A 12,051-nucleotide genomic window follows, 5' to 3' on the forward strand; every position below is an offset into this window, starting at 1 on the left:
GTGTGTGTGTGTGTGTTGTGTGTGTGTGTGTGTGCGTGTATCTCCTCCTGGTTCTCTTCCTCCTGAGAACCCTAAGACACATACCTAAATTGAGCATGTGTAGCATTGTATGTTGAGTTGACTTCATGGGGATGTTGAGTAAGTGGGGTGCCCACCAATTGGCACAGAGCAGGCATCTGGAAGGTGGAAAGAACTTTCGAGAGGGTCTGGTTAAGCCTCCTTATTTTACAAATGCAAACACATTTACAAATGCAAACACTGAGTCCAAAAAGGATAAAACACTTGCCCCAAGTTTTCACTTGGATAGTTAGTGGCAGAACTGGGACTGAACTCCAGATTTTCTGACTCTCCATGCACCACTCTTTGCAAAGCCAGCAGGAGCTGTGAGGCAGTCATCTGTGGGGTCACCCGCATCAGTCAGCTCTACCCTATGGGCCAACAGGAAAACAGTGACTCACAAAATCCAGCAGTCCTTTGGAATGCATAAGAGGTGTGCCTTTCTTCTGTGCTATAAAGCGTTTTCCATTTTTGTAAATAAAATCCCATTTTAAATGCCCTAGGAGAGTTGGCAATTTTAAGTGCCTTACGGACTACGATCATATATGGTCACGCTTAGCACGGGCTAAGACTGACTGACTGATGAGTCATTTGATAGATGGAGAGCAAATTTCTGTATACCGTATTTCAAATTGTCAGATTTGCTTCAAGTGAGCACACCTGTCTGTGACTTTTGCTTAGGCCAAAAGCCACATTCATTTGCATTTTAAAGCTCTAAGGAGTGAAAGGAAGAATCAGAGCTTGAAATCTGGCCTGGGCAGCACAAACAAATAGTTGAAAATTAACTATTTGAGAACATAGATGTGAATGTGCAGTTTTTAAAGCCAGATCGCATTGTTTTCTGATCCAGAAATCGTTGAAAACTCAAGGATCTCATGGATCAGGTATATTATTTAGGGATAATGTAAAGCTACATCAGGTGAGAAAGAGACTGGGCTCCTCGGACACACAGAGAAGACACCACCCTTTATGTGAATCCCATATGTCATCCTGGCCACACCGTGAGAGGGTCCTGCCTTCCTCTTCCCTTCCGGCAACCACACAGGGCACTCCAGGGAAACTGGGCTAGAACCACTACTGTTTCTGCCACCTTGCTTAGGCCTCCAAGTCTGCAGTATGCAAACACTCTGTGTTCTCTATTCCTAACAGTCTGAGATGTACAGGCAAGCATTTATCTGCAAAGTTACAATAAAGACTCTATATTCAAAGAAAAATGAAATCTTGAAAATATGCCATTTTCACCATGCCATTCTATTGCTCAAAAATCTTCATCGATTCTGCATTGCTTACAGAATACAGTTCAGACTACTGAGGTGACCTCATCCCTCCTCTCCATTTCTCAGCCTCATTGTTCTACTACATGAACCCTTCTATTCAGTGATGCTGGCCAATTCACCACCTTCTGAATATTCCTGTGATTTCCCTGGTTGCACACATACCCTCCCTTGCCTGGAATGTACTACTGTCCATCGCTCATCTATTCAAATGCTACTTTCCATGGCTCAGCTGAAATGCCACCTCCTCCCTGAAGTCTCTTCACTAAAATTCAACTATCAAGATTTCATGCTTTTCTTCCTCTGTGAGAACAGATGTCTTATTGTCTTCTGCTTTGAATACCTCACATTGTCTGATATCCATTTTTAATAAATATTTGTTAACTGATTAATTCAAAACAAACTCCAAAAAAGGATTACATTTGCAAAGTTCTCAAAAGTAAGGTAATGATCTGTAGCTGTTATAGCCACAAAATGGAAACTTCAGAGCATCTAGTGTGTTGTCATTGGATTCCTTTCCTTCCACAGAAGACCAAACTAGGTCATTTCAAACCTCAGTCACCTTCAGAGAGATTCTAGGAAGGGCACACTAAGAGTCAGCAAAGAGATCACATTCCTGGATTCCTGACTTGTTGTCCAGATCTGCTACTGAATCAGATTCAGGCAAGTGTGAATGGGAGAAATGAACTAATCATTAGTGCCATCCAAACAAAATGAAAGCAGTGCTTTTGTTATGTTGGCTGGATATTCAGGTTTGAAAGGAGGAAATAATTAAAAATAAGAAGAGAAATACAGCTTACAGCCATCAATTGTATTTTCTTCAAATGTGCTTTTCTTCCCTTTCTGTTTTTTTTTTTTTTTTTTTTTTTTTTTTTTTTATACGTATGTGATGGAACTGGAATGCTTGAGAGCTTGAGAGGCATTAACTTAGGATTGAAAAGATGATTTGCTGTAATCGATAAGGGTATTTACTAACATGCTTTATCACTCAGATTCTCCTCTAAGAGTTCCATTTTGTCTCCCCAGAACACATTTCTTTGCTAAATTAAAAAGTTCCAAAAGTGGTATCGTACTTGTGAAATCACATCTGATTTCAGGGTTAGGTCCAAGAATAAATAATGCAGTCCTATTTCTAGGTCGAATAACAAGTGTTATTCATTTGACAGACTTCACTCAGTAGATTTGTTCATGTCCTCAAAAGACATACTATTTGGGAAGAGGAAAACTGAGTTATGGAGGGTAAGAAGAGAGTAAAACCAAATAGCAAATGGGCAGAAAAGTTGATGTGAAAGTTTTAACTTTCTAAGTATTCATTAAACTAACAAATGCTGACCATTCTCTATTGTCAGTGCTCAATATTGCTGTTTATTCAATTAGCCAGACTATATATATTTATTGAGCACTTATTTTTTGCTAGCTGGTAAACCACTAGCTATAACTTTGTGCAGCCAAAAAATTATTGAATATAATTTGAATAGGGAACGTAGAGATTAAAAGTTATAAAAATTAAGGCAAATAATCAATAATGCAAAACATCATGAGTAAATTTGAAAACTCTGATGTCAAATTTGTGTTTACAATAAAAATTTTAAATTTTTTATTTCATATATGATTGTTCTTGCTTCATATCCCAGGCACATGGGAGTTTAGTTCATTGACTCCCATGTGTAACCGATTGAGAATGAGCTTAGTTACAAAGGAAGCAATTGAGGCTTTGAGCTCTTGAAGCTAACAGATGGAAATACGTATGTAAAAAACTAAGTCCAGTGTAAACTCGGCACATATGGACATAAGTATTATTATTACCCAAATGGCACTATTGGGTATTTTCTTAATAGATTCTTTTAAAATGCTTTTTTATGGTTGTGGACCTTTTTTAGACCAATAGTTCTTAAGAAGAGGAGGGGATTTTGCCCCTCAGGGACATTTGGCTAAATCTAGAGACATTTTTTATTTTCACAACTGGGTGGAGAGTGCGGAATGGGTACTGCTACTGGCATCTGGTGGGTAGAGGCCAGGGATACTGCTTAACATTCTACAATGCACAGGAGAGATCCCTACAACAAAGAAATATCCTCGCGAAAGTTTCAGTAGTGCTAAGTTTGAGTAATTCTGCTCTTCACCATCATGTTTCCTTCTCTTGGAGCCTGGTACCAGCCAAAGACATCAGGATCTAACCTGAGACCAACCTAAGTGTTCTATGTGGCAGCCTGGTGTACTGAAGAGTGCCTAAGGTTTGCAAGCTGGCTAGCTGTGGCTCCCCATCTCGCTAGCTTAAGCTAGTTATTTAAACCCTTAGAGATGCCTTTCTTTAAATTAAAAAAAAAAAAAATCTGCACTATATGAATCATACCTACCTCATAAGGTTGCGGTGAACACTGAGTCAAGTACATATATACATATTCAGTACAATTTCATTCCTTTATTATTTCTAGCCTACCCATCTCTCCCGGCTCCCATTCCCGCCTTTTCCCCCTCCTGGTACTGCATCTCCCACCCCAAGTCTCAGGTTCTCTTTTAAAATGCTTTAATTCCTTTGGTGGCAAAAATCAGGCTTGGGCTAGGAAGTGAGTCACCACTCAGCAGCGAAAGGAGCTTGTTTTTCTTTCTCTGAATGCATTTCTTAGTAATTTCAGACTGATCCTTTAGCCACTTGTTGGTTGAATCCTCTCTTAATGTTTAAGACACACTGAGAAAGAGCTGTGGCACCAAGACGTTTTCCGATTGTTAGGAATGAGAGTGTTTTAAATACCGAAAATAACCAGAGGGCAGAGAGCTCTGAAATCCTATGTTACATAAGCAGATGCTGGAAGACCCAGGCTGGTTCTGAGGTTCCTCTCTCCACAAGCAAGTCCACGCGGATCCTCCCCGTTGCTGGATTTACTTTGATGCTGCCGAAGTCTTAAGAGGGGCCCCTGGATGCTGGGAGGACAGGGAGCGCGGGAACTTCCTTGTCAAATAAGCCTTGCCTGGAGGGAGAGGGATGGGGCGGTTTTCACCTGCGGGCGCTGGGACGGGGCTGCGGGCTGGGGCTGCCTGGTTCCAGGCTGTGTCAGTGCCTCCGGCTCCAGGTCTGGGTCCAAGCCTGCACTTTGGCTCTGCTGCTCGGACGCCCCGCTTCCCCTCCCTTGCCTCGCTTAGAAACCCTTCAGTTCTCCCGGACCGCTATGTAGCTTTTCAAATTCCCAAATTCCCAGAAAACACCTTCAAAAGTCACAATCACCCACAACTCCCTCTGCCAAAAAATGTCATGCAAAAACGGAAAATACTCCAATTCCCCTTTCCTCCCAGACTCTCTCGCGCTGTCTCTCTGTCTTTCTCTCTGTCTCTCTGCTATTCATTTTCTCCCCCACCTTTCCCCATCTGTGGTCTAGATCCCTTTCTCTATTTCTCGTTCCCTCTCTTTTTTCCCTTCTCCCTCTCTCCCTTTTCCACTCCTTCCTCCGTCGTGACCGCGCCCCCCCTCCCCCGCCCCGTCGTCTCTCCTCCGCCTCGCGGGCTCCCGTCTCTGCCCTCTCCTCCCCTCCCCAGAGAAGAGTGTCCAGCTCCTCCAGAGGCTGCCCGCCCGCCGCTCCTTCCCTGCCCACCTACTATGAGGAGCAGCTCCTCCCACCTGCCCATAAAAGCCAAGTGCATGTTACCAGCAGCGGATCACAGCCCTTCCCCGATCCTCTCCGTGGGAGCCCGCGAGCCTCCCTTCCTGATCTTACGTGCTCAAGGTAAGATAACACTTCTGCAGGCAGCTGACCTACCAGGGGTTGCTGTGGGGGAATAAGACACCGTCTGGCCAACGCGTTTGCTGTTTGGTTTAGAGCTGATTCTTACGGATGCGCGATCCGCTGCTCCTTTAACTAGCAACTGGTTTGAAAACAAACTTCTGTTTTGAATGGTAAAATAAAGGCTCCTTTAGGGAAGAAACAGCAGCATAAATATTGCGAAAACCTTTCTCTTTTAAATCACTTTTCTCCTGTTGCTGACTGTTGCTGAGGTTAAAATGTATCTGTTTGGGGTGTTATACTGACGTTTTCATTGTACATATTTCACACATCAGTGGGGCAAGGAAAACGTTGTCCCATTGTCAAAATGTACTTTGAAAGAACACAGTTAACTTCCTAAAAATAGCACAGTCAAAAGGTCTGCTAACAATTTTGTGATGTTTTCCAAACCCCCAAGACAGCTTCTGTGAGTCCTTTAAAAAAATATCTTTCCAGGTTTTAGCGCTTGGAAAAAATGATGTGAACGGGTGCCCTTTGCACGGGGACAGTATAAGTAATCAGGTGGCTGGTAGATAGGAAATAACAAATCCAAATTTACAAACCAGGGTAGAATGTGCTCTCTCACCAGGCTATCTTTTCACGACATCCTAAAATGAGAATTGTGATGGAACTAAGAAAGTGTATAAAAGAACTTCATGAATTTCTGTACACACACCTAAACACAAAGCGTTTCAATATGTTTCACAGTAAGAGAATAATACAGGCCAGATTATACAATACTTCTGTGCACACCAGATGGTTGTAAAAAAAAGATCAGCTAGAAAGGCTTTGGAAGTTTTAATCCTTCTTTCCACCCTTTTTTCCCTCATTTAGTAAATTAAAACCTACCTGATTGGCATCCAATTATCAGTGTTTAAACTACCGTCTTTAAAATAAAATGATCTCTTCTTATTCCTAAGGTAGAATAAATGTGCACCTGTGAAAGGAAAAACATACTCCACAGCCACTTCTGTAAAACCAGACACTTGGTCCATGAAGTTTGCCATCAAATTCTGTGGGTTGTGTGGGATGAAACTCTCTCATGTGGGAGAAAAAAACCTCTTCAAATGTTTCCTCTGGGGAATTGCACAAGACCACTTAGAGAAGGCAAACCAAAACTGCCAGTCAGGAAACCAAACCACTCTTTTAGCCCTTAAGGTTCTTAAAGTAAGAAGAGAAATGTTTCACTTCTTTATTTTTTGTTTGTTTGTTTATATTATCTCATGTGGAAAGAAAAAACTCATCGAAGCTGTATAAAATTCTCCCCTATTAACAAAACAAGACTCATTAGAAATTTAACTTAAGTCTTCCAAACTGTTTTCCTTAGCTTTTGCATATCAAAAGTAATAAAATATTTAAAAGATCTGTTCAAGATGGAGAGGATTCAGTGCTGTTATTCAAATGCAAGAGTTATATGTAAAGTTTCAGTCATGTTAAATTTTTCTTCATTGGAAAAAAATATTGCAAGAAGTGCAGTTTCCTTTAAGCAAATGATATAAAATTACTATTGGCCAAGATGGTATGTGGCCTGAGCATATTAACATACCTTTCATCTCATGCCACAATGCAGACTGCTTGCTTTATATCTGATGTACATAGGTAATCAACCATGACAAGAGTACAGGTATGGGACAAGGCCAAACCAAGTATGTGGCACATTCAAGTTAATTCTTCTTTTATGGTAGTGCCTGACTCACATCCATTATCACAAGGATGAAAATACGCTGCTTCATTCACCCAATCCCCTTGAGGGAAGTCATCTTTCCTTGGGGTGGAGAGGGAAATGCTCCCAGTTTAAATGAGCTTCCAGTTATTCCTAAGTTTGGGGATAAAAGTATTCTCCAAGGGTTTGCTTCTGCTTTCTCTGGCAATTAATGCACTGGACCAGTTATGAACCTTTTAGCAGTAACTGCCTTCCCTATGTCCCATCAAGTTCAAGCCCCTAAATAACTGAGTGAGATCATCTTAGTTTGCTCATGATCTAACGTTCCCAGGGGCAAAGCTATCCTTTCTCCATAGGGTACATACCAAGCAAGATGATACTGCTCTTCTTAAGCTTTTAGAAAAATCAGTGTTGAAGTTTCATGTAGTCGCCCCCAATCTCCCCTTCTGCATAGGATGTGGATACTTCACGTGAGTCTCCTCTTTTTGCCATTATGTAGCTGCCTCTTGATCAAGTCCATGACTATACCCAACCAATGCATTGCAGCGGGCTTGGGAGGACTTCTTAATGTTTCTCAGAAAAGACAAGATGAGAAACTGCCCCTTTCACTAGAGACACAAGAAGGGCACTCTACTGATTTTGAGGGCTTACTGTTCCTACAGAAACGTGCATTTTAGATGTTCTACTAATGTCAAAATTATAAAATGATATCCTTTCCATGATCAGAAAACATATGCCACTTTATTCCTATTTGTGAAACAAAAATCAAGGAGAAGGGATTGGGGTGAAAAGGGACTTGAAAAAGAAGCTGGAGGAATCACAGAAGTGCCCTAGGAGAAAAGCAAGATTAGGAGCTCTGTTACAAAACGTAACTTCCCCAACCCTCATTTATGTGAACATGAGGGGATGGGGAAGAGTAAAAATCCATGTCTGCTCTTGTCTTTTTATTTGTTTGTTGTTTTTTAATCAATGAAAGTGTAAGATCCATCTTTACTCTGCCCCTCTCCTTAGCCCTCCTTCTTTAACAGAAAAGAACAGCTTGGTTCTAATGATGAAAATGATTTCAGGTTTGCCCCATATTTAAAAACCCACAGTAATGTGCGAGTCATAATTCTAAAAGCTATACTATGAGTAAAAAAAAATTCTTAAAACATGTTTTTAACTAATGGATGGGTCATGTCTACAAAACCAACCCTAAGTCTCCTGAAAAGTGTAATGTTGAGTGCTTATTTGCAAGCTAAAAGTTAGAAACAGCAATTTACTCCTTATCCATGGTTACTCACTTTGGTATGGAAACTTGCAGAGAGATTGAGACACACTGTATTTCCTAAAACCTCTGGTCCTCCAAGTAACCCTCTGGGAGCTAGGTGTTTCTGCTTTGACCTGCTTCTCTTCAACCAGACCCCTATAAATATACATGTACAGAAGTTAAAGAAGGCACAGATCTTGAAACTTGAGTGTATTCTTGTGAATGGTGCACTATTCTAACTATTGAGTGAAAAGAAATCCAAAAGGAGAGGAGAGGAGAATTAAGGGGAGAATGAATGCCCTTAGGAATTTAGAGAATCTTTCTTTTTAGCATTGTATGAAAAGGATCTCTCAATCCCTAAAGCGTCTAGGAATACACATTATTTTTAAAGAACCTGTTCATAAGTTGTCACAAAATGCTAAGAATATAATGAAGAAGATCTTCCAGTGACCTGGCAGACATTAACAGCAGGTTACACCCCACAGTACTAAATTATAGCTCTACTAAACTCCCCCTTTCTAGAGAGATAAGGAGTGAGAAGTACGAGCATGAACCACATTTCAACACCAACAGAGAAAAGCTGCTAATCAGAGATCCCTCTATCACTTTAGTAAGTGTGTTTGTTGTTTGAGGAAGAAGGTTCTTCATAGTTTTTCCTCAAGCAGATTTGCAGGAATGGGGTTAAAGGGAGTCACACAAGGTTAGAATGTCTGTAAGCCTGGAGCCCTGTGTACTCAAATCCATGAAGCCATTGAAATTGCATCATATCAAACTGAAGTGAATTAAAACAAAAAGTGTTCACCAAAACTGATCATAATCAATTAAAATAAAAATAATGAATTCTAACTTCTCAATGTAGGATAAGAGCAAAAGCAACAACTTTAGCTGACTATGTAAAATATGAACACACACCTGACAATTCACCTTCAGTGTCCTGTATTTATTTGGTGCTCACTTTCATTGTCCCTCCTGGACAACAAAAACTGACCCTTCTCGCCTTCAGCAAATCTTTCAGGATATGCAGATGCAGTCATATGTGACATCTCCTTTGTTCTTTCACTAGAAGAAATCTCTTTTTAATTCTCATAGAACAAGTTTCTCAAGAACCACTCATACTTGTGGTTTCTCTCATTATCAAAAAATTTCCTCATACTTCTCTTAAATAGGATATAAATTTCCACCCCATCAAATGTAAAAGTTTCACATTTTTCTAAACTTTAATTCACATACCTAGAAGAAAGTAATTTAAAATTGTTACTTGCCTCCAACAGAGTATCTGAGATGAGGTTTCAAGATAAGCCGTTTTACTTATCCAGTACCTATTACAACTACTTGGAAATTAAAAAAACAAACCTTAGAGAATCACAAAAGGTAAATACTGGAAAAGACCTTGGAGCTAATTGTAACTAAAAGCTAATTTTACAGGTGCAAAAAATCAGAAAGGTTAATGTCTTTCCCGAGGCACACCCAAGGCTGGAGTTCATACAGCCAAAGCCTCCATCCCGTGCTTAATCTTGAATAACTACAATGTGGCTCTTCGTATAATGTGAATCTAAGGTGTCTTTGACTATGCTGAGCATTCTGTAGGCACTTAACCTACAGGGCTCTCAGAAACCATAGCTTGGTAGAGGTTTGGACTACAGCTATACCTCTACTACCAAATGTCTAGGACACATTGATATAAATTCTTGTAAAGAGTGAAGTCAATGGTCATCACCATCACATGGATGGTATGTTTTTAACCAGCCCAGGATATGGTACATAGTAGCTGCTCAGTAAATCTGTGTTGAGTGGGTGAGTGAATGGGGAAAAAAGCTGAGTATAAAATATCCATTTTCATAAACTCCTTACTTATAGAAAATATAGTCCATAAAACTACTTTCTACAAAGTAAGGGATTTACAAAGTAAATTTTACTTTGTAGAAAATAGAGTCTATACAGACATATAGTGACTCAGGTCTCAAATGTATTGAGTTTAAGATTCTCCCTTGCTTTGGGAAATATAGGAGAGTTCATTTTAACCTTAGCAATGGCTAAGCTATTTTCCTGTCTGCAGTGTTCTCACTAGTTCTTCCCACACTTACTTGAGTTCTAGAAACTGTATTTTTTTTTACAGGAGGCTTAAGATCTAGTTCCAATATTCATTTGAGGAACAAATGTATTAGAATGTGATGATTTACAGCGTAATTCTTCTCTTCTTCCACCCAGCAGACAATGTGCTGCCAATTTAACCATTTTGTACCTTCCTCGGCCTTTAATGAGAGAAAGAGCAAAATACCCATAATGGATAATCAGGAAAAACATTAAGAGACACATCGGTCAGAATGTGTAGGTATGAGATTTGTTGTGACAGAGGGGAGAGGTGATCAAGGGACCAAGAGTATAGAGACAGAACAGTGACGCTAAGAGAGTTGATTCCTCTGAAACAGAAGAGGGAGAATCTTCCAAGAGTTTTGAAGTGCTACAAGAGATTTTCATAGGATTGTCTAAAACCAGACCCTCTCAAATGCTTGAGAGATGACTTTCTGTTTGAGTCAGGGTTCTTTAAATACAACACTAATTGAAGCCTGGATCACACAGGTGTGAAAGCTTTATAAGTACTATATCTATTAAAACTTCTTATCCTTTGATGGGACCTCGAGTGGGAAAAGAACCTCATTTCTTAGACTTGACTCTGACCCAGGATAATAACTCCATGGAAGTCAAGTCATTGAAATGTTCTCTGCTAAAATAACAACACAATTATTGGTAACACATAAAGTCACTCCACCATGGAAAGTGATGAAGGCAGGAAAGACTATTCTTGTATTGTTTCTGTAAACAATTTACCCTGAATAAGCGGACAGATGTTAGCCCAGATGCTTCTTCACTTTCCTCTGAAGCATGCCTGACAATTGTTTCCATATCTCCGAAAGAGTGTGTTTCTAAAATTGATTTATTATATGTTAAATTTAACACAGTCTATGGCTAAGCATGATTGTGAAAACATTCTTTTAAGTAAGTCTTTTTTGAAGACTGTCTCTCTTAAGCTTCCAGTTGATGTGTTTACACCACGGGATATTTAGGCGTTGGATCATTTGATGTGCTAAGACTGAAGACAATTAATCACTTCACGTGCTACTTTTCCAACTCTAACTAAACAGGCCTGGGTGTGGGTGTCAGCTGTCAACCTCTCTAGGAAATAACATGCATCTAGCCTATTGGGGAGCTTCTCTAGTCCCCTCTGTTAGCTAGATAAAACAGCTGCTTTTTGGAAGTCTGGGCCAATGGCCTCCATAATTGAGGCTGCATGTTCTAAGGCAATTATAGCTAGTTTATGGCAGCAGAGGGGTTAAGTTGCAGCTGCCATCAGTTCAGTAGGAGGATTTCAAATATTACCAGCTGAATAAAGAGCACTGTGATGGGGCAGGTGGGAGGCATTTTCAAGCAATCATCCCATTGAGGATCTTCCTCCAACTAGCATGCTGTCTACACTGACGATAAGCCTAAACTTCATTCATAAATTCAGTGATGATTGTACATTATTGTATTTCTTTGAAGATCCACGTAGCGATTGCCCAGCCTTAAAGTCCAGGAGTCATGGTGTTGATCAGTGCTCTCAATCCAAACAAGCGGCTTCTTGTTAAATGGCAGACATTAAGATTAAAGCCAAAAAGTACATGAAGGGAGGCACTAGGGGGAGCTAAGAATTTGTGAGTTAGGTAGCCAAGATTGTTGAGATTGGAAGAATGAGGAAAGAAAGGGGATCTGCGGCGAAAATATGCTATCAGATCCACAGTTCCTAGTTTAAGGGCATGTCTAGTCTGTTTTCCAGCCTCCAGCTAATTACAATCCCCAGCTGCCCAAATGGAGAGGGAGGTTGTTCACCAGTAGAGGGAGCCAGGGGCTGGGTGTCTCAATAGAAACAGATCTGTTCCCAGAAGGGGCCTTTAGGTTTAAATTTTTCAGATCGAAGGCAGAGCAAAGTGTCCTTTACAACCAATGGCTAAAATGTATACCATAGTAATACATCACATTGTTAGTTTTCTTTAAAAAAAAAAAAAAAAAAAAAAA

The 12,051-nt window shown here is 40.2% G+C and overlaps 1 protein-coding gene across 5 annotated transcripts in view; it reads left to right on the top strand.

Annotated features, from left to right (window-relative positions):
- The first annotated feature begins 4,855 nt into the window (after positions 1-4,855).
- Positions 4,856-12,051, top strand: part of COL8A1 (collagen type VIII alpha 1 chain) — a 157,479-nt gene continuing 150,283 nt past the window's right edge. For all 5 annotated transcript variants that reach the window (XM_017891925.1, XM_017891924.1, XM_017891926.1 and 2 more), the window contains exon 1: positions 4,856-5,050. The gene's annotated coding sequence lies outside the window, so the exon portion shown is untranslated. The remainder of the gene's footprint in view (positions 5,051-12,051) is intronic.

The sequence above is a fragment of the Rhinopithecus bieti genome, unplaced genomic scaffold (genome assembly GCF_001698545.2).
Source record: "Rhinopithecus bieti isolate Rb0 unplaced genomic scaffold, ASM169854v2 scaffold_20579, whole genome shotgun sequence".
Lineage (NCBI taxonomy): Eukaryota > Metazoa > Chordata > Mammalia > Primates > Cercopithecidae > Rhinopithecus > Rhinopithecus bieti.